We start from the raw sequence: 23,469 nt of genomic DNA on the forward strand, positions 1-23,469 counted from the left end.
TGTTGACGATATGTTAGTCAAATATCAACTTAACAATAACCATGTTGATGACCTCGAAGAATGCTTTGCCGTGCTCCGGAAATATAACATGAAGCTTAACCCTCAGAAGTGCTCTTTCGGAGTATCTTCGGGAAAATTCCTGGGTTTCATTGTAAATGCTTGAAGAATAGAAGCTAATCCAAACAAGATCCAGGCCCTGATCGATATGCCTTCACCTCGAAAACACAAAGATGTCCAGAGTCTGACGGGCAGGATGGCGGCACTAAGTAGGTTTATATCAAAATCTACAGACTGTTGTCTTCTGTTTTTCAACCTGTTGAGGGGAGGCAAGAAATTTGAATGGACAGAGGAATGCGAGTTGGCTTTTCAGGAACTCAAGAAACACCTCGCAGAATCCCCTATCTTGTCAAAACCTATTACAGGAGAAGTTCTGTACTTGTATCTTGCTACGACCGAGCACGCCATAACTGCAGTACTCGTACGAGAGGAAGAAAAAGTGCAAAGGCCCGTGTATTACGTCAGTAAAAGGTTACTGGGGGAAGAATCAAGATATCCCTTGATGGAGAAGCTAGCTCTCAGCCTAATTCACTCATCTCGAAAACTTTGACCCTATTTTCAAGCGCACCCCATCCATGTACTAACTGATCAACCACTAAGACAAGTCTTGTCCAAGCCAGAAGCTTCAGGTCGACTGCTTAAATGGGCCATTGAACTCAGACAATTCAAGATCACTTATCACCCAAGGACGACCATAAGGGGACAAGCCTTGGCAGACTTCATAGTGGAGGGTACTGGCATGACCAACGATGAAGTTATAACCCCGGCCCATGAGCTGTGGAAACTTTACATTGATGGGTCATCTAATGAAAACGGATCGGGGGCAGGAGTAATTTTGATCACTCCTGCAGGAAGCATATTTCACTCTGCCTTGAGATTTGACTTCAGCGCGTAAAATAACGAGGCCGAGTACGAGACTTTACTGGTGGGACTTCGTATAGCCAAGGAGTTCAAAGTTAAAGCAATACATTGCTACAGTGACTCCCAGCTAGTGGTTAACCAAATTTTGGGAGAGTACCAGGCTCGAGGTACGAGAATGGCAGCATACTTAGAAAAGGCAAAATCAGCATTAGAACATTTCGAGTTCTATGCGATAGAGCAGGTCCCTTGAGAACAGAACTCGAATGCGGACGCCTTAGCCAGGCTCGCTACCTTTACCGAGAATGACGAACTGAATGTCGTGCCAATTGAACATCTCTCAGCACCTAGTATTGACGAGCTAGAGCAGGAGGATGTGTGTATGATCATTTCCGAGCCTACCTGGATGACTCTGATAGTTGAATATCTTGAGACCGGCATCCTTCTGGAAGAACAGACCAAGGCTCGAAAGTTGATGTATCACATCCCTCGTTATACCATTATAGATGGAAGACTGTATAGAAGAGGATATTCCATGCCACTACTCCGGTGTGTGACTCCTCCCGAAGCTAAAAAAATCTTAGAAGAAATTCATGAAGGGTTCTGTGGAGACCATATTGGGGGGCATAGCCTGTCTAAGAAAATCATACGCCAAGGATAATTCTGGCCTACCATCAAATCAGACTTGTTCGACTACGTAAAAAGGTGTGATAAGTGTCAGCGATTCGCCACAATTCCTCGAGCTCCACCATCCAAACTAACTATGATGACCTCCCCATGGCCATTTGCGGTATGGGGAATCGACCTCATAGGCTCCCTTCCGACTGGCAAGGGCAGAGTAAAGTATGCGGTAGTCGTCGTAGATTACTTCACAAAGTGGACAGAAGCTGAACCCTTGGCGACAATAACCTCCAAAAAAGTCCTTGACTTTGTGGTGAAAAACATCTTATGTCGATATGGGATGCCGAGGAAGATTGTGTCCGATAACGGAACCCAGTTTGACAACGATCTGTTTACCAAATTTTGCGAAAAAAATGGAATAATAAAGAGCTTCTCGTCAGTGGCCATCCCCAGGCGAATGGCCAGGTCGAAGCTGTAAACAAGACTCTAAAAAGTTCGTTGAAGAAAAAGTTGGAAGAAGCTAAAGGAAGATGGCCTGAAGAATTGCCCCAAGTCCTATGGGGATATAGGACCACGACTCGTACATCGATAGGACATACCCCGTTCTCTCTGGCGTACGGTTGCGAGGCTATGTTGCCAATCAAGGTCGAAATTCCCACAATTCGAGCCCTCGCTTATGATCAAGCCTCGAACCACTCTTAGCTCGAAGAAACTCTTGACCTGACTGAAGAAAGAAGGAACCAAGCTCAATTAAAAAATGTTGCATACCAACAGCGAGCTACCTGGTACTTCAACAAAAGAGTTTGGGATCGAAAATTCATCATGAGAGATTTGGTGCTAAGGCGTGTATTCTTGGCAACACGGGATCCAGCAGCTGCCGTGCCTGGGCCAAATTGGGAAGGACCCTACCAGATAGAGTCAGTCATCCGACCCGGCATTTACAAGTTGGCGAGATTGGATGGAAGTCTAGTACCACGAGCATGGAATGGCGAACACCTACAACCTTACTATCAATAGTATAGGAAGGAAGTTGCCTATAACCATGCTTGTGTATCTGTACTGTTTTTCTATTATTGGATTTTTTCAAATAAAGTTTGATTTTGTTTAATATGCTGTATTTTTTTTTTTTTTTTTGCAATCTCTCTTAATTTAATAACCTATGGTCTCACTCATAGGATATTAAGGGGGCATCAGTGGCATATATACCACCAGCTTGAAAAAATAAAACAGCATATACGAAACGCATATAATTGTTTGGATATAACCAAACTGTCAAAAGTACACAAGTATTTGGAAATAACCAAATGCGCGAGAAATATTTCAACTCGATAAGTTTGGATATAACGAAACTGGCAAAAAGATAAAAATGTTTGGATATAACCAAATATGCAAACTAGATTAAAATATAAGTGTATGGATTACAAACCTAACACGGTCTTAATAGGTGTGGAACAAACCAGTTAAAACTAATCGGCAGTAAGTTGGAGCATAACCCACTTCGTGTTAAGCCAAGATCGAGGCTGGAGTATCTTGCAAAACAATAGTTTCGACCTCATAACCTTGGAGAGCTAACCGAGGACGAGAAAAAGTAAATAAAAAGTAAGACATAACTAAACCATTTGCATTACACACCATACGAGTACTTTCGGGTGCATGGTAAAAGTAATATCCGACCTTGACAAATAACGAGATCGGAAGCAGATAATTTGAGCAAACTGTGTATGAATGCATTGAACCTCGAGCTTAAATCCAAACTATGTTTATGTGATTAAACATGCAAGTATGACACTTTAATATAAAATGTGCAAAATACTTCAACCCGAGAAATGTAAAGCATATATATTAAAATGAAGTAAAAAACAAAATTTGTATCAGCCCCATGGGCATAAATTAAAAGAAAACAATTACAAAAAATAAAGGGACGTAGCCCCAAGGTATCATCTAAAGAGAAGGAGCAATCTCCTTGGCCTTCTCAGCATCAGCATCCTCCCCGGCTCCCTCTGTGTCATCTCGACCAGCCTCCTCCTCATTAAGTTGAGCCTGCCATTTGGCCACGAGTTTCGCTTCAAGATGGCCTAAGAAGCTGGTATCGAGGTCGACATTGTTGGCCCAGATTCTGTACATGGCCAGGTCGACTGCCCGATCCTTTTTCTCCTTAAACTCTTCAAGGAGACGAGCCTTTTCACTCTCAATGATCTCAAAAGTAACGGCCTTCTCTTCTTCAAGCTTGGCATTGACCTCCTTGACCCGAGCATTCTCCTTCTCAAGCTCTGCGAGCCTGGCATTCTGCTTTTCAAGCTCGGAAATCTTAACCTTAAGCTCCTCGGCTCCTGCCTCTACCTTTGCTTTTGTGAACTTAAGCTCATCACTCAATTTAAGCTGAAGGTCCTTTGCCTCCTAAGCAAGAGTCATGCTCGAGTGGACTTTGTTGTTCAGCCTATAATTAAGCTGAGCATCGACAGCAAGAGCCTGACATACAAAAAAAAAACACAAAATTAGCATATGGACTAAGTGTAAATGCAACTAACTAACGGGAGAAGAAAGATTAGCGCAGCGTGGAGCTCAACACTCTTCTCGTAAAGAGTGTTGCAGTCTTTGGCATTGTTCAGAAACTGCCAGTGAGGAGCGTCAAAGCTCCCAAAGCTTTGGCCCACCCGAGACAGGATGTCCGAGCCTAGTGTGGCCCAGTGGGATCCAGCAGCATTGTCGATCACATACTCATCAACATGAGTAGAGATCGAGAGTAGTGGTGTCTTCGAGGACGAGGGTTTCTTCGGAGGCAGGCCAACTGGCGGATTGATTTGGGATGCAGGAGGAGTTGGAGGTAGGGTTGACGAGGAAGTCTCGACCTGGGCAGGTGGACTTAGGGCCAAGCTCGGAGCAACCGGAGCTGGGGGCAACTGGTGTTTTTTCAGTTTTTTGCGACCCCCTAAGACGCTTACTCCTCTTGGCTCCGCCACTGATCAGGATGTTGTCAAGGTTGGAGTCCATCTCGCCTGCACAGTTACACCACATTATGAGTTGTCGTGAAATAAAATAATTCAACATAGTGCAAACATTCAAAGGATAAAAAGACAAGAGGAGAAAAACCTAACTGGAACTCTTCCCCGAGCTTGTGCTCGGCGACCACGAAATTCCCCCATCTTCAGAAGATACCTTTCCTATAGGTGGATGTCAACCTCAAAAGGTCCCTATAATCATTAGTCCCGTATTGGACAGCTATTCTGTTCCATACCTCATTCAGGCGGTGTTGTATTTCCTAAGCCAGCTATCAAACCTATGTACCCTATCGTCTACCCAAGACCATACATAGAAATGGTCCCTATCATCCTTACATAATACTAACCTATCAGGTCTATGTTTTAGCAGTGAGGGAGACCACATATTCGAGGTAAGGATGACTGTACCTTGCTCATCCGAGCCCAAGCTTGAGGCCTCATCGTTGGCCTCATTCCCCGATTGTGGACTCCTATGATGAGCTGGAGATGGAGGCCTCGCATCTCTCCTCGGGGGGAGGTTGCCGGTTGGTAGAGGCACAAGCTTCCATCAGTCGTATTTCTTATTGGACCAGTCCGATGTAGACTGATCCTCCCCTAAGAGCCCACACACCCGGAGCTTGTCTTCATGCAGAAGATATGAAAGGGATCTCCTGCCATAAGGAAGTTGGAGCAGAGTCTCTCTGTGCTCCCTCATCTCCTTGGTAGGGGTAGGGCAATGATAGTTGGCTGGAAAATCAAACGCATTTCAACTAAGTATGGGCCTAAAAACAAAGTTCGAGCATAGAAAAGAAGGAGGTTGAGATACTTACGAATCCGTCTTAACGAGTAGAATCGAGACGGGGCTAGGCCGTCTGTCCAGAAGAAGGCCTTCTTGAAGTCAGGAGGATGATTGGGAAGATCCTCGAACACCTTCTTCTCATTCGGATAGCTTGAGAGATAGTAGAAGCCGTCTCCTCCCCGAGCTCAGGAGGGATTTCTTTTCAAACAGAAGAGATATAAAATCTCTCCTGGTGAAGGTCCTGCCCACTTCAACTCGTGATACAGTGACCTCAGGGCAGACAGTACCTTGTAAGAATTGGCGTTGAGCTGGAAAGGGGCCAGCCCAACAAAATTTGTGAAGTCCTTGAAAAAAGACTTCAAGGGCAGTACCGCCCCTGCCTTCATGTGCTCCTGGCTCCAGGCTGCGTATCTCAGCTTGTTGTCAAGATTTCCATCTCCTAGGGCGCGGCAGCTTCGCTCGTGGGATGTCGGGGCTCGACACCTTAGCGAGCCTGATAGTCCTATACCGTGAAAGGCCAGGATATCAGTTATCTGGCCTAGTGACGTAACCGAGCTCCAATAATGCTCGGGCTCGAAAAATTCTCTCCTCGGCTGCGAGGTAGAGGGTTCCCCCATCAGTGAAAACTGAAGATCATCTGGCTTGAAGGCGATTGTCACTTTAAGTGAAGGGTTGAGTAGAATCGATCTAGGCTCAGTATCCAGATCTGGATGAAGGGTGACCCTTAGTCTTTTCCTTTTCCCTTCTTCGACCTCGTTTATCTGACGTCAGAAGTGATCGCGAGTGTCTTCTTGCTCACGCCTTAGTTCGTGCTCCCAAATTAAACGTTGATTTCGGGTGAAAGGAGATTCCGGGCTCGGAGTTACTGGTGAGTAGGGAATTGCGAGCTTTGACCTCCACCACTTTCCCGAATTCTGCGGCATCTAACAAGAAAGTAAAAGGGTGAGGGCCAAGTGAACAAGAAGTATAAAGATAAATAGTACTTAAGCTCGAATGATCGAGGCTACAAGGAAAGCTCGATCCAAAGAACGAGACCAGTCCCAGAGCGTGTGTTCCACCGAAGGGAAGGAAGGTGGATATGTCATGGGAAATCCCGAAATATTAGGGAAGAAAGGTGGCGGTTATTAAAAAGGTGATATTTTTGGAAATTGTGCATTCCTTAAAGACAAACCCTAATTTTGTACCCAATATCTTGGTGTGCAAGATACAGTTTCTAAAATTTGAAAACCCAAAAAAGGAACCATTTTTGGCCCCTTTTCCACAGAAACTGGGTTTGAACCTAATGTCCATCAGTCGAAGCACCCTGATCCTAGTGCGTTAAACTAGTGAATGGATAAATGGGATGAGAGTAAATCCTAATGCCTATGATGTAACAGAAGCATGAGCATGCATAAAAAAATGTATATATATAACGCAAAGAAACCATAAACCGAAAACTTACACAATGTAATCGGTGGAAACAGAGAAATAATTGATTGAACGAGCGGTTGCAAGTACGATCTCACTGATTCAAAAAGTCCAACTGTGTTTTGTCTACTCGGCTTGGAGAACATGCAAGAATCGAACAAGAATGATTCTAGTTTTTTCTCTCTAAAAGTTTGAATGTAAAGGAAAAATGAAGAATACAACCAGAAACTTATTTATAGGCCCACGGGGACGAAGAGAGAACTAATCTGGGCCATTGGCCAGATTCTGTATCAAATCTGACGGTCAGGGAACAGTGAAGTGATGGTACCCAAAAGGAGGGCAGGCAGATGGACATGGACAGAGTTTCAAGGAACTCAAGTACCTTGAATAAGCAATACCCAACTGGTGCATGTCCATACTCGGGTGTGTAATGGAATGGTTCCCGAAGGAAGTAGTTCAAAAGTTTCCTTCTCATGGTATTCGAACCAATACTTTTGAGGGGGCAAAATGTTATGCCCAGATTTTGAGACTTGAGATTGTGAGCTCGAAAGCTGGACTCATCAAGTGTGAGCTCGAGATATCTAAAGCACATCGTGGTCCAGATGTCAAACCCTCGAAGCAAGGTGGCAACCTAGAAGATATGTAACCTCAAAGTTCTTTCTAAGCTCAAAAGACATAGCATCGGAGTATATCCGTTGTCGGGTGTCTTCGGATCAAGTAGCCCGAGCTTGGCATGGGTATAAGCTCAGAATGTAACGGCCTCAGTGGTATTTACCCGCTCCGAGCTGGTCTTGGGGTAAGGTGGCTAGCTCATAATTTACCTAAAGACCTGGTCCGACTTGATACTGATTACTGATCTCAAACGACGTAATGGGTCATCTGATGAGACGCGTTCCATACATTTAAAGATATTTATTATTGTAACTTCCCTACATTAAAGGGATATTAACTAGTCTGTTATATGGCTCCTGGTCTTCAAGGGACGTTTCCTTGTATATAGGAGTTACCGAATTTAATGTCATTATTCCCATTAATGAAGAGGAGTATCTTCCCAAAATATGTGAGAACGAACTCTGAGAACCCTCTATAAATAGATAGATCATGAACACTTAGAGGGGACAGATTTTTGATACCTTGAGACAATTTCTAGAGAATTCATCCCTGAAGAATTTCCTGAAATATCCAAAGTCTTAATAAAATTGACTCATGGACTAGGCAGAGTTAACTGCTGAACCACGTAAAACTCTTGTTGTTATTATGTATTATTTATCTGCGCCATAGTTCTTATTGTTTAATTGCTCTACGTTTTAAGTTGACGAAAAACGGCGTCAACAACAACCTTGTGGAAAATCATTTAGGTTTTGTATTTGACTAACCCTAATAGTTAGTAAAGTGTTCAAGTGTAACACAAGAATTATATGCTATATCAGAGTCTATAATGTGTTTATATAGAGGTATAAATAGATATGCATATTATTAGGTTATGCTCAAGTTTAAGAAACGCTCACAATTTTATGAAATGTCAAAAAAGATTTTATGCAAAGCTTATTAAAGGAAGTTAAGTTTAAACTAATAAAGAAAGATTTTAGTATCATCGTTTTGGGGAAGCAACAAAACAAAGTTCAGAGATTTAGATGGAGGTCTATAAGGCTCCTAGTGGCAACCCCATAGAGGGGGCCAAGTCAGAGTTGGCCATTCATATAGCATTCCATGTTCTCATCTTTTCCCTCCACCAATATGAGTATGATAGTGTTGTAGTTAAGAGCCACCTTAATCCTTGAGCTCAACGGGGCAATGATGAAGTAAGGTCAGTAATGAGCCTCACTATGACTATGGCTAGCCGGAGGAGAACCCATGAGATTTTATCAATTCATCAAGCCTTCTACTCACATAGGTCGAACCGAGCAGTGTGTACTGTTGGGAAAACTTATACAAGATCTTAATTATTTTCATGTAAATCATATATTAAACACATTAATATAAGACAACCTAGAACATGTTTCTATAATTGAATTTAAATAGAGATAATGATAAGAACACTTACATTATATGCAGCATAATGTATTGGTCCTTCCTTCAGTTTCTCTAACCCTTGTATCCTTTCTGTCACAGGGTATCATCAAGAAACTGAAACGTTCTTCAATTTTCTTCACAGTCTTCCAAAGTATCCTTAGATTCACCTAGACTAGAGTGGGCAATTCTCAACACATGAGATAGACACAAAGAGAAGAAGAATAGAAGAGAATATTAAGGCTTAGAAAATGACTTATGTTGTAGAGAGAATCTAAAACTTAGAGCATCAAGAATAGATCTTCTGATTTTCTGTCAGATACTCTTTCTAAAATCTTAAACATGTGTTTTCAACTCTCACTTAGCATTCCTTTTATAGACTCAATTAGGTCATTTATTTTAATTAAAAAATCAATAAAATAATAGATAATATTAGCCATTAGGTCAAAATTCTCATGGGCTTTAGGCTCATGAAATTTCTCATTTAATTATAAGCCTGTTGGACTTAAAATCAAGGCTTGTATTATTTCTCAAGGCTCCAATAAGTTATCATAAATTTAACAAATAAATTTACTAACTTATTAATTCCTCGTGACTCCACTAAAGGCTCAAAATTGCACTCTTAAATTCATAGAATGTTCTATAAGCAATATAGATATGTTATTAATTATTCATTGTTACAACCATAATTGTCACCAATCCTCTATAAACGGTCTACAATGAAATGAGACTAAAATATTGTTTTACCCATCATTGTATTTTATCCTTAAAACACTTAGTTCCTTGTAAATGATATTTCAGTAAACGAATATTAATTACTGAAATGATATCTCTATCATTTAGCACCTTGAACCAAACTAAAAGGAAACCATCGTTTTACTTCTTCACCAGAAGCTATAGATGTTCATATCTATGATTAACACTCCCACTCAATTATACTACCGATTTCCCAAGATGTAAGTATGGGATAGTCTCTAGGGTAAGCTGGTAACGAACAAGTCAAAGAACTCAAATAATACAATCAGTTAGAATACTAATCACTCAGAATTGAGATTGAATTGACCTATGGTCAATTATATGATATGACTAGAATAGATAATAACGGTATGTTTACTTATCTTATCTACTGTTAATATCATCTTATCTGATGTAACAAATACATCTGATCTTATCTACTTTGCTAATGTTCTGGAAAGAACATAACACTGCAATGTGTAAGTAGATCATATCATAGATTGACAAGTCAGTGTAAATTCTGTGCACTGACTAATCTTAAGACTAACTTATTTTGAACATATAATCATATTTATATTCCACTATGATTACGCCACTATAAATATGAATAGCTATATGCTCGGGATTTAATAGAAGTTTATATTAAACAAATAATCATGAAAATAAACACATGTGAGCAAAGTGATTGACCAAGTCAAAAAATTGATTTCTATTCTTTTATTGATAATAAATGAGATTACAAAAAAATTGGCTTTTAATTAGGGTATAAAACCCCAACAAACTCCCACTTGTACTAATTGAAACTAATGCCTTAATTCTACTAATCCCATTTCCTTGATATGCTTATCAAATCTAGCTTCTGGTAGTGTCTTTGTGAATGGGTCTGTAAGATTGTCTTCAAATGCAATCTTCATAACCTTCACATCTCCCTTGGCCACACTTTGGCCCATTATGTGATACTTCCTTTCTATATGCTTACTCCTCTTGTGACTACGTGGTTCTTTAGAGTTGGCTATCGCTCATGTATTGTCACAAAACAACACATGTAGTTTATCCATATCTAGAATAACACCACGATCTGAATAGAACTTCTTTAGCCAGACTATTTCCTTAGCTGCTTCAGACGTAGTTATGTACTCAACCTTCATGGTGGAATCTGAGATCGCAGACTGCTTTATGCTTCTCCATATCCCAACTCCACCCCCAAGAGTAAACACCATTCCAGAAGTAGACTTCATGTCATCGACATCAGTCTGAAAATCTGAATCGGTGTAGCCTATAGGGTTTAGAAGACAACCCTTGTAGGCTAACATATAATCCCTAGTCTGCCTTAAATACTTCAGAATATGCTTAACTGCTATCCAATGTTCCGGTCCTGGGTTTGATTGATACCTACTCACTACTCCCAATGCATAGCAGATATTTGGTCTAGTACACAACATGGCATACATCAGACTTCCAACTGCAGATGTGTAAGGAACTTTTCTCATTGCATCTTCCTCTTCTGGAGTCTGGGGAGACTGCTTCTTTGAAAGATGAATTCCATGGTGAGGTTGTAGACATCCTTTCTTGGAATTTGTCATTGAGAAACGTTCAAGCACTTTATCGATGTAAGTTGCTTGAGATAGAGCTAAGAGTTTGTTCTTTCTATCCCTAATGATCTGGATTCCTAGAACATAACTTGCTTCTCCCAAATCCTTCATCTGGAATTGAGTGTTCAACCAATTCTTCACATCTGATAATTTCTTAACATTGTTTCCAAAGAGTAAGTTATCATCTACATAAAGAACAAGTAATACCACTATTTGATTTGCCTTCAGTTGGTAAACACAAGGCTCATCAATATTTTGTTCAAAGCCATAGGTTTTGATTATTTCATCAAACCTAAGATTCCAGGAATGAGCAGCTTGCTTAAGTCCATAAATGGACCTATTCAACTTGTAAACTTTTCCTTCTTGTCCAACTACTTTAAATCCTTCTGGCTGATCCATATAAATTGTAACACCCCACGTCACTATGGCTGCTTTCTGGAATGACGACTGGCCCTACAAACCAACACGAGTCTTTTCAGCATGCTTTGTCCTCACTCACATGCTTCCTAGGAAAACTTCCAAGGAGGTCACCCATCCCTAGATTACCCCAGGTCAAGCACGCTTAACTTTGGAGTTCTCAAGTGATGGGCTACCGAAAAGAAGATACATCTTGTTGATATAGGTAGTACCCATCAATCCATTTAAGCCCTCTTCAACTGTGTAGTCCCATACCTACACAGTCTTAGAATCATCACACTTGACCTTCCCTAGGCGGTGTGGGATTACACAGCTTACCCGGTCTTTCCCCTTACGGATCACGGGATTCTGACTGTCACATAAATGACTTCGTCAAGCTTCCCGTCAAGAAAAGTTGTCTTGACGTCCATTTGCCAGATCTCATAGTTAAGAGCGGCTGCTATGGATAAGAGGATACGAATGGACTTGAGCATGGCTATCGGACTAAAAGTTTCCTCATAGTCCACACCTTCTCTTTGGGTATAACCCTCTGCCACTAATCGAGTTATAAAAGTTTCAATATTTCCATCAACACCTCGTTTCTTCTTGTAGATCTACTTGCACCCAATGGCCCTAAAGTCACTAGGTGCTTCCACAAGATCCCAGGCGGAATTTTAGTACATGGAATCCATTTCCTGTTTCATGGCTTCAAGCCATAGTTCCTTTTCAGGGCTAGCCATTGCCTGTTTGAAAGACAACAGATCATCATCACCAGTGTCACCAACAACCATATTGGTTTCACCACCCAAACCATAGTGAACTAGGTTCCTAGAAACCCTCCCAGTACGATGAGGCTCCATGACTGTTTGCTTAGGAATAGTGGTACTTTCTTCATTTAAATCGACTTGCATCGGTTGGACATGAAGAGTGGGAATTTCATCATCAACTCGCGTTGATGATGATGGAACATTGGTTGGAGTCAATTCTTTAATCATCTCCTCTAAAACTACTTTGTTGCACGGTTTGAAGTTTTGGACATAGTCATTTTCCAGAAAAGTAGCATTCGTAGAAGTATACACTTTCTTTTCTGAATGATTATAGAAAAGTCCACCCCGAGTACCTTTAGGATAGCCAACAAAAATTCAAACTTCAGTTCGTGGTTCTAGCTTTCCTTCCTTTTTCTTCAAAACGTGGGCGGGACACCCCCGGATTCTATAATGGTGTAAACTAGGTGCACGACCATTTCAACGTTCTAAAGATGTTTTGGTGATAGATTTGGACAACATGACATTGAGAATGTCGTTCACGGTTTCAATTTCATGTCCCTAGAATGAAGTTGGTAGAGTTGAGTAACTAAGCACGCATCTAACCATTTCCAATAAAGTTCTGTTCCGACATTCCTCTACACCATTTTGTACTTGGGGCAGTAAGTTGTGATCCAAATATTCTCCACCCCTATCATATCGCAAGATCTTTAACGTTTTACCTAATTGGTTCTGAGCCATTGCTAGGAATTCCTAAAACTTTGAAAATGTTTCTGATTTCCTATGCATTAGGTAAAGACATGAGATTCTAGAGTGATCGTCAATAAAAGTGACAAAATACTCAAAACCACCTCTGACGTGTAAATTCAAAGGTCCGCAAGCATCTTAATGAACAAGTCCAAGTGGTTCCTTGGCCCTATCACCCTTTGCAGAGAATGGACGCTTGGTTAATTTGCCTTCTAGACAAGATTCACAGACAGGTAATTCACCTAAGGTGAGTTCCTTCAAAGGCCCGTCCTTTGTAAGTCTTTGAATTCTATCATAGCAAATGTGACCAAGTCTCAAATGCCATAAATACGTCATATTATCATTATTGGTCTTTTGACGTTTATTGGTCCTAGGTTTAGCTACTTTGAATAAATCATTGTTAAGAGCGAGGGGTTCGTTAGGTCACGGAATATAAAGCCCATTTTCCAAACATGCAATACACAATTGTGATCCATTAAAAGAAATATATATATTAAAACTTGTGAAAGTCATAATAAATTGTTCTAATTGCAACATGGAAACTGAAATTAAATTTCTACTAAAACCTGGAATAAAAAATACATCTTTCAAGATTAAATATTTATTTAAGAACTTCAGGCGAGCTCTTCCTCTAGCTTGGACCGTAACGAACGCTCCGTTCCCAACTCTAAGCTTTAAGCCACCTTCGTCCACTTCCTCCCACGATTCAAGAAGCTGTAAAGAATTAAAAATATGGTTAGTACATCTAGAATAAAAAATCCAAACATATTTATCATTCCCTAAAACACATGTTTCCAAGATAAATGAATTATAATCATTACCTTTGTTTTTCACTGCTAGAAACTTGGGGCAATCTTGTTTCCAATGCCCCTTCTCTTTGCAGTGAAAGCACTTACCTTTGCATTTCTTGTTTTTCTTGTTCTCCCCCTTAGGAGTTTGTGCATTTGGTTGTCACTCGTCTTTGCAGGCTTGGGGTTGTTGTTTTGTCCATCTTTCCTCTTGTTTCCAGCTTTCAAAGATGAAGCTAGGTTAGCTTCAGCCTTAGCTGAATCAGCAGGAGTAGTAGTAGTTGTCTTCTTTTCTCCTCCCTTACTTGGTCCACCCTTGATAGACTCAAAACTCTAAAGCTCGCTCATGAGCTGCGTTAGACCATAGTTGAGTTTATTCAACACATAGTTGGTGGTGAACGGTAGGAAAGCTGGAGAGAGACCGTTGAGGATTAAGCCAACTTGAGTTTCCTCATCTATTATTGCTCCATGCAGTTCAACTTTCTGAAAGTAGCTTGTCATTTTGATCAGATGATCGCGAACATGTTGACATGGTGCCATCCGAGCATTGGCATATTTCTTTGTGGCCTCACAACGAGTATGCGCTGACTTGGCTCCAAACATGTCTTGGAGCTGATCCATGATTTCGTAGGCCATCTCAACATTCTCCATCTTTGTCTTGAGAGTGTCGACCATACTAGTCAACATGTAGTATTGTGCCTTGTTGTTAGCCGCCTGCCAACACTTATACTTATCCCTCACAGACTTGGTAGCTCCTTCAGCTGGAACTTCTGGGGATTCCTCAGTTATGACGAACTTGGAGTTGTCACCAATCAATACAATGTTGATGTTTTTCTTCCATTTAAGGAAGTTTTCTCCAGTGAGTTTCTTCATAAAAATTTGAGAAAGGATGGGAGTAGACATAGCCACAATGATACTACAAACTATCAATAAAATAGAAATTAATCACATTTTCTCAATAAAACTGCTATTCACACAAATTTCAAGAAATAGCACAACATATACCCAAAATATGTAAGATATAAGAAAAAAAATACCAAAAACAATCATATCTCTATTTCTTTAGGTTTTTAACTAATCTATGATATCCTTGTCCCGGTTGGCGAGAGTAAAAAATACCACTAGTTAAATAAAGTTGTAAACTTATTTAATAATGGACACCATTATTAACAACCTACTATTCGATCAAAATAGGAAAACAAAATTTCTTATTTTATGAGCTAGACCTGCGATTTCGATAATCATAGATTTAGTCCTAGTAGTCACCGTAGGGATGAGTCTAGTAGAATTTGACCTATAATTATCTATCTTTCGAAATCTAGCCTTGTCAAAATAACTAATGAACACCTTCCATAAGGGGATGAATCAAAGTGTCTCGAGGCCCCATTAAGCTATCGACCTTGTGTAAACCAACAGTGGAGATCGAATACAATTCTTAAAACAAGCTCATTATATTATTAAGTTGAGTATTTTATTATTATTTTTTGAAAATTAATGACTATGATTATGATGCGTGTCATATGTTGTAACAAATTTAAATATATTTCTTTTATTCACTTGCACCAGCTACTTCAGTATAGCAGTAAATAAGGGTTGAACCCACGACGACTATGATCAAATTATTATTCAAAATAATAACTAAACTGAAATTAGAAAGGGGTTTTAGTTTTAATAGTTGAAAACATAAAACGAAATAAATATCAAAGATTAAATAACTAAGGATACAACGATATTAAAGAAATAGTCAAGAATTACTCTCCATCTTCAACAATCAATCTATCAACAATGACGAATAATATTTCATATTCCCAATTAAACTATAAAACCTCGCAGATAACACTTAAGCCGTCAATCATCTCAGTTTCCCTATTATAATTAATTAAAGCTAAACACTCTTAATTAACCATTTTTACCCAGCAATAAACTCATTAAGCATGCGATCTATTTAACCTAGTAAAAGCATTACACTTTGTGGAAACAGGTTATTCTAGGCAACAAATTCATTAAGCATGCAATTCATTTAATCTAGGTTCTATTTTTCATCACATTTTAAATACCCGCCACATTACTCTAATTGTAATTTATTACTCTACTTAGAATCCTAAACTATTAGGTGAATAGAAATCCTATGATGATAGTAGAACAATGAAAAACCCTAATTAGTTGGCCACCTAACAAGATCTCACAAGATTCATAACATTCAATTAGAAAAATAGAACCAATTTAATATAAAGGAATAAAAGGAATAAAATTCATCAATGCATTCAAGATCTCATGTCTAGGGTTTTGAAATAACCCTCAACTATAAAGAAAACTACTCTATAATTATATTCATATTCATAAACATAAATATTCAATGAAAATAAAAGAGTTTTGAGAAGAAAGAAAAACTAGATTGAAGAATATAAATGATGATGTTTTTTCTCCTCCTCTGCTGCTCTAGCCTCTAAAATTCGCAATCCAAAGTTATAATAAAAGTTAACCCTAATCCCTTTTATAGCCCACCAAAAATTACATTTAAAAATTGAAATTTAAGGAAAAATCGATTGCCGGCCGCGACCAGCGTTTCTTGGCGGCCGCGGCCACTAGAAAATTTATTTTCCAGAAAATCGGGCTCCGGTTGCGGCCTGGGACATTGCTGGCCGCGCCCACTACGTTCTGTCCCCCAGGCCGCGGCCAGCAACTGAAAGTATTTTAAGCATAACTTCCTCGATATAACTCGGAATTGGAAAATTCAAAAAGCTATGGAAAGCTAAGAAAAAGATATAAAACTTGTAGTTTTAGGTATATTCCAAAAGAGTATTGGAAACTTATAAAAATCAAGTGTGAAGTTTCATACTTGTAATTCCGAGCTTAACCATTGCTTGTAAAACATCCAAAATTTATTCGTTTTCAACAAAATATCTTGAAAATCCTAAAAACAGAAAATAAACTAATTAAACATATATAAATAAATAATCAAGTGCATAATCATAGAAGAATAATGAATTAAAAATAGACAAATTTGGTACTTATCATGTTCTCCAAAAAATTATAAGATTAAAATTTTAAAATCAAAGTCCTATAATTCCCTATTAATTCTAAAGTGTCACATTGAAATAAATTAAATTAATTTAGGATCAATTTGTTGCTAATCAATATTTAGGTTTAACTATTTGCTATCCAAAAAACAGGCATGGATGACATGGCAGACATTTAATACACGTGGCTGACATCTGGTAGAATTCTTGCTCGACCATCGACCAGAAAGATATCTATGGCGCAACGTTCAACCTTTATATACGACCAGCCTGGTCGTATACTCGCTATATACGGAGAAAATCTTATGCAGTTATAATTGTTTCTGAAATTATCTCCAAGGATTTCCTGAGTATCTGATTATTTAGGAAAGAATATCTGTAACAAATTAATGTAATCTTCCTTGAGCCTATAAATAGAGAAAGATAGCTCAAGGAAGAGGTCTCTTTTTGCTTTCTGATTATCTGAGATTAGAGTTTTACAAGTGTATTAGAGCTATCACTTTCGATATATTCTTTTGTTCTTCAGAGGTTTGTGAAACTCATTGAACCCTAGTTCTTTGATCACTCCTTTGAATCCTATATCAATAACAGCTCAAGTGGACGTAGGTCATTACCAGACTTTGGGGCCGAACCACTGTAAATTCCTGTGTGTTTTATTATTTTTGTCATCATATTCATTTCAACGTATTTGTCCACATCAAGCATATTTGACTCCGTGTCAGTTGGCCAAATTCCTGGTCAACATTCTGGTACTTTCATTGAGAGCTTGATACAATATTGTTGAAAGATCAATGGCGAAAACTACCAAGAAAACTGGACAGGTGGCTAGCACTGCACCATCTCACCCGCCTCCTCCTCCTCCAAACGTGACTGAGGATGAGCCATATTTGGAATTCGATGAGGAAAAATTGGATTCCGAGGCGCTGAGGAATACCCTGGGGGTATTACAGGATGAATTGGCCAGTCTGAGGGCCAGCCAGGAAAGTGCTGCCGAGATTATGGCGCGGCAGCAACAAGAGATTGAACGACAGCACCTGGAACTAAGTGAGAGGCAAGCAGAGATGGATCGCCGTTTGCGGTCCGAGGCCCCCCACGGCATGATAATGCATGGGGACCTACAGACCAACGCAGGCCACCCTCTAACGCTCGGGAGGTTCTAGCCCGGGAAGGCAACCGAGGGAACAGTCGATCCCATCATAGCTAATCAAGATTTAGAGATGGCCATGATTATAATGAGGCCGACTCAGGCAGAGGGAAAGCTGGTCGGAGCAATGAGGAAAGAGGTGGGGGCAGAAGCCTACCACCTAGGGATGACCAACCTGAAAGACGTGATGCTGGGGGGCAGCCCAGACAAAACAACGTCTTTAACTGGCTCGGAGCTAGCGAGCAGCGGAGAAGAGATGAGGATTTAAGAGACGTACTCAACGATCACCGGGAACGGCACGACGAGTACGTTCCCCCAGCACCAGAAGCCCTGGCAATTCCCGGCACCGTGCAGGCTTAGATAGATGCCCTCAACCAAGCAGTGCAACAGCTGGTCGGGGGAAGAACATCTTATATCGATCACGATAGGAGAAAGGGCACTCCTTTCGTCCAGAGGATAGCAATGGTAGAAACTTCTAGCAAGTTTAAGATGCCTACGCTTCCGGACTTTGACGGGTATGGTGACCCGGTATCTCACGTCAATAAATTCGAGAGACAAATGGACATTCAGAAAGTGTCCAAAGATGCTCGGTGCAAAATCTTCCCTGCAACACTTTCTGATGCTGCCCAGGAGTGGTTTTTTAAATTCCCTCCTACAAGTATAGTTTCCTGGGAGATGTTCGTGAAGGAATTTTACAGACAGTTCTATCCGGGTCGTGTGCACCCGACTGAGGCAAATCAGCTGGTCGAAATACGCCAGCAAGACGGAGAACCACTGAAAGACTATGTCCAGTATTTCATGCGAGTAGCTGCTGGAGCGAAAATAGTGGGAGATGAAGGCAAGATGATGGCCATAACTGTAGGGGTTAAGCGCCGCACGCCTATCTGGGACAGCTTCAGAAAGCATGGGGTCAGGACTACCCAGGAATTTAAAGATTGAGCTGATCGATACATCAAGCTCGAGGATGCCATCGCCAATGAAGGAAAGCCCCCAGGCAAGGATAAGGTGACTGCCAATCTCGCCAAAGCCGCCAATGGGTCCAAACCCAACGGCAACGACAAAGGCAATGGGAATGGCAACGGCAATGGCAAGAATGGGGGGAAACGGCCGCACTACGAGCCTTCCACCTCCGACTATAAACGAGCCAAGGGTAATCGTTATGAACCTCGGTTCACTAACTACATTGCCCTTATTGAGTCTTGGGGAGAGGTTTATCAGGCCACAAGTTCCAATGTGCCTTATAAGAAACCTGCCCCCATTCGAAAGGATATTTCGAGAAGAGACACTACCAAGTTCTGTCATTATCATAACGACTACGGACATGATACCAATGAATGCAACCAGCTGAAAGATGAAATCGAGTTCCTTATTAGACAAGGACACTTGAGAAGATATATACGGGCCTCGGGAAATTCCCAATGAGAAGCTCCAGATGGCAACGAGCAAGCGCCCACACGCCAACGCTCGCCACCTTTGCAGCCTGACCCCGTAGCTGGCACTTTACTCACCATCTGTGGAGGCCTGCACCTCGCCGGAAGCAGTGGAAAGGCGAGGGAACGATATGCTCGGACCCTACGTCACGACCAGGACATCAAGATGATGACTGTGGAGGACAGGGCATCGAAGAAGGCTCGGTCAGAGGAGGGTGAGATAACCTTCCCTGATAGCGACGCCCATCATGTCCAGTTCCCACATTCCGATCCGTTGGTTGTGGACGTTCAAATTGCCAACATGATGGTGAAAAGGGTACTAGTTGATACAGGAAGTTCAGTGAACATCCTGTACAAATCTTCGCTGGAACGCATGAAGTTGTCCGTTAAGGACTTAGAGCCCTGCAACCAGACGATTTACGACTTCTCTGGCGAGGGACTCGCCCCAGCAGGGTCAATCAGACTTCCAGTGATAGCAGGTACAATGCCTGCTACCAGGACATTACTCACTACTTTTATAGTAGTCGATTGTCCTTTGGCGTACAATGCAGTCATTGGAAGGCCCATACTGGTTGATCTTCGTGCCGTCACCTCAGTATGGCACTTGGCCATGAAATTCTCGACAGACGCAGGGGTAGGATGCGTGTTGGGAAATTAGAGGGAAGCCAGGGAGTGCTACAACGCCTCAGTCACAAAGGCGAAAAAGGTAACGTCAAAGAGCACTCCCCCAGATAGGTTGCAGATGGCTATTGATACACAAGCCCAATCCGGTGATGGAATCACCAAATAGGGTGTTGCCCAAAGTGAGGACAGGGATTTAGATCCTCGCTTTGGGGATTTTGAGGAAAATGTTGGACCCGTTGAGGACCTGGAAGAGGTCCAACTTGACGAAGAAGACCCGACCAGAGTTGTAAAGGTCGGGAAAAATTTAGAAGCAACCACGAAGCATGCACTGGTGGAATTTCTAAGAAAAAACCAAGAAGTTTTTGCCTGGTCACACAAAGACATGGCTGGGATAGATCCTGCAGTTATTAGCCATGTCCTGAACGTAGATAAGAGTTTTCCATCTGTGCACCAGAAAAGAAGGCTGCTCGATAGGGATAGATCGAAAGCCTTAAAAGAAGAAGTTGCAAGATTAAAGGAGAATGGGTTCATCAGAGTGGCGTTTTATCCATCGTGGGTCTCTAATCCAGTAATGGTTCCCAAGCCTAATGGCAAATGGCGAACCTGTGTGGATTTCACAGACCTCAATAAAGCCTGCCCAAAGGATTGCTTCCCACTCCTAAGGATCGACCAGCTGGTCGATGCAACTGCAGGACATGAGATCCTATCCTTCATGGATGCATACTCAGGATACAATAAGATTAGTATGCATCCCCCTGACGAGGATCACACCAGCTTTCGAACCGATACAGGATTATACTGTTATAAAGTAATGCCCTTCGGACTGAAAAACACAGGTGCGACTTACCAGCGATTGGTTAACCACATGTTTAAGGAGTTGATCGGAGTAAACATGGAGGTGTACGTGGACGACATGCTGGTAAATTCGAAAAAAGCAGAAGGACATGTGAAGGATTTACAAGAATGTTTCGATGTGTTGAACAAGTACCAGATGGAACTAAATCCTCTCAAATGTTCCTTCGGAGTTGGATCAGGGAAATTTTTGGGCCTCATCGATAATTCAAGAGGAATCGAGGCCAACCCCGACAAGATAAAAGCCCTGATCGACATGAAATCTCCAGAGAAGATCAAGGATGTACAAAGTTTAACTGGAAGAATTCCCGCCCTAAGTAGATTCATTTCCAAGTCGACGGATAAATGTGTCCCTTTCTTCAATCTACTTAGAGGCAACAAGAAGTTCGAATGGACAAGAGACTGCGAGCAGGCTTTTCATGCCTTAAAAGCCCATATGGCATAGCCTCCTGTTTTATCAAAGCCTATCGAAGGAGAAACTTTGTTCATCTACCTGGCGATTACCGAAGTCGCTGCTAGTGCGGTACTAGTACGATAGGAAGAAGGCGTACAAAAGGCAGTTTATTATGTAAGCAAGAGGCTAATCAGAGCAGAGCTGAGGTATCCTCCCATCGAGAGGTTAGCCTATTGTTTAATCTTGGCCTCAAGAAAACTACGTCCTTACTTTCAAGCCCATCCCATTACAGTCTTAACTGACCAGCCCCTTCGGCAAGTCCTCCAAAAACCAGAGGCGGCTGGGCGTTTATTAAAATGGGCAGTCGAACTAGGGCAATTCGATATTACATATTCACTGCGAGCAGCAGTAAAAGGACAAGTCTTGGTTGATCTTATTGCAGAGTTCACTAAACTCCCAAACAACGAGCAGTGCGAAAAGCCTAGTGCGCCTGAGCCCCAAGATGAAGCTCCTTCGTGGAAGTTATTCACGGATGGATCGTCCAACGAATCTCACGCAGGAGCGGGAGTGATTTTGATAATGCCAGAAGGGCATCGATTTCACTGCGCCATTAGGTTCGACTTCACAGCGTCAAATAATGAAGCCGAATACGAAGCACTCCTTGTTGGATTAAGATTGGAAAAATACATGAGTATAAAGGTGCTGGATATTTACAGTGATTCACAGCTAGTAGTGAATCAAGTTCTAGGGGAATATCAAGCATGAGGCCTCAAAATGGTGGCCTACTTGAATAAAACTAGAGATCTGTTGGCTCTGTTCAAGAAGTATACCCTCCAGCAAATACCTCGGGATCAGAATTCGAACGCAGATGCCTTAGCCAAACTCGCAAGCGCAAAAGATGCCGACACTTTGAATATTGTGCCAGTAGAAAGATTGTGCGAGCCAAGCATACGAGCAGATGGAACCAATATGGAAATCTGGATGGGGGACACATGGATGGCACCTTACTTGGAATATCTTACAAATGGTGTACTACCGTCAGATAGAAATAAAGCCAGAACCCTCCAGAGGCAGGCTGCTAGGTACATACTGGTCGATGGTGTTCTTTACAGGAGAGGATATTCCATGCCACTGCTCAGATGTATTACACCAGAGAAAGCTAAAAAACTGATGATGGAAGTGCATGAAGGCTTCTGCGGGGATCACGCTGGGGGGCAAAGTTTGGCGAAAAAGATTCTAAGGCAGGGCTATTTCTGGCCGACTATGAACGAAGACTCAATGGAGTTTGTGCGAAAATGCGATAAGTGTCAGAGATTCTCCAAGATCCCGCGCGCAGCTCCCAATGAGTTAAAACAGATGCAAAGTCCTTGGCCTTTCGCAGTATGGGGTATAGACTTGATTGGATCCCTGCCAACGAGAAAAGGTGGAGTAAAGTACGCAGTCGTGGCAATCGACTACTTCACCAAATGGGCCGAAGCTGAGCCGCTCACTACCATAAATACCAAGAAAGTTCTTGACTTCTTCATCAAGAACATTGTTTGCCGATATGGTTTGCCTCAGAAAATTGTCTCAGACAACGGCACCCAGTTTGACAGTGACTTATTCACAGACTTCTGCGAAAGACAAAGGATCATCAAAAGCTTTTCTTCAGTCGCGCATCCACAAGAAAATGGGCAAGTCGAAGCAGTGAATAAAACGCTTAAGGACACCCTGAAGAAAATACTTGAAGACGTTAAAGGAGCATGGCCAGAACAACTGCCTGAAGTACTCTGGTCGTATAGAACTTCTCATCGAACAGCGACAGGTCATACCCCGTTTTCCTTAGCATATGGGTATGAAGCTATGTTACCTGTCGAGTTAGATCCTCCCTCACACCGATGCATTACATACGACCAGGACCAGAATAGCCAACTAATGATGGAGTCCCTAGACTCAATTGAGGAGAAATGAGAAAGAGCCCAACTCCGAGTTGCTGCGTACCAGCAAAAGGTCACCTGGTATTTTAACTCAAAAGTGAAAGAAAGAAATTCAACATCGGAGATCTAGTTCTACGACGAGTTTTCTTCAACACTCGCGACCTAACTACTAGATTGCTCGGTCCAAACTGGGAAGGACCTTACCAGATTGAAGAAGTCCTTCATCCAGGCACCTACAAGCTTGCACGCTTAAATGAAGATCTCGTTCCACGCTATTGGAATGGTGAACACCTACGCAAGTATTACCAATAAACAGTTCTTTTTAAAGGACTAGCTT

The sequence above is a fragment of the Humulus lupulus genome, chromosome 1 (genome assembly GCF_963169125.1).
Source record: "Humulus lupulus chromosome 1, drHumLupu1.1, whole genome shotgun sequence".
NCBI lineage: Eukaryota > Viridiplantae > Streptophyta > Magnoliopsida > Rosales > Cannabaceae > Humulus > Humulus lupulus.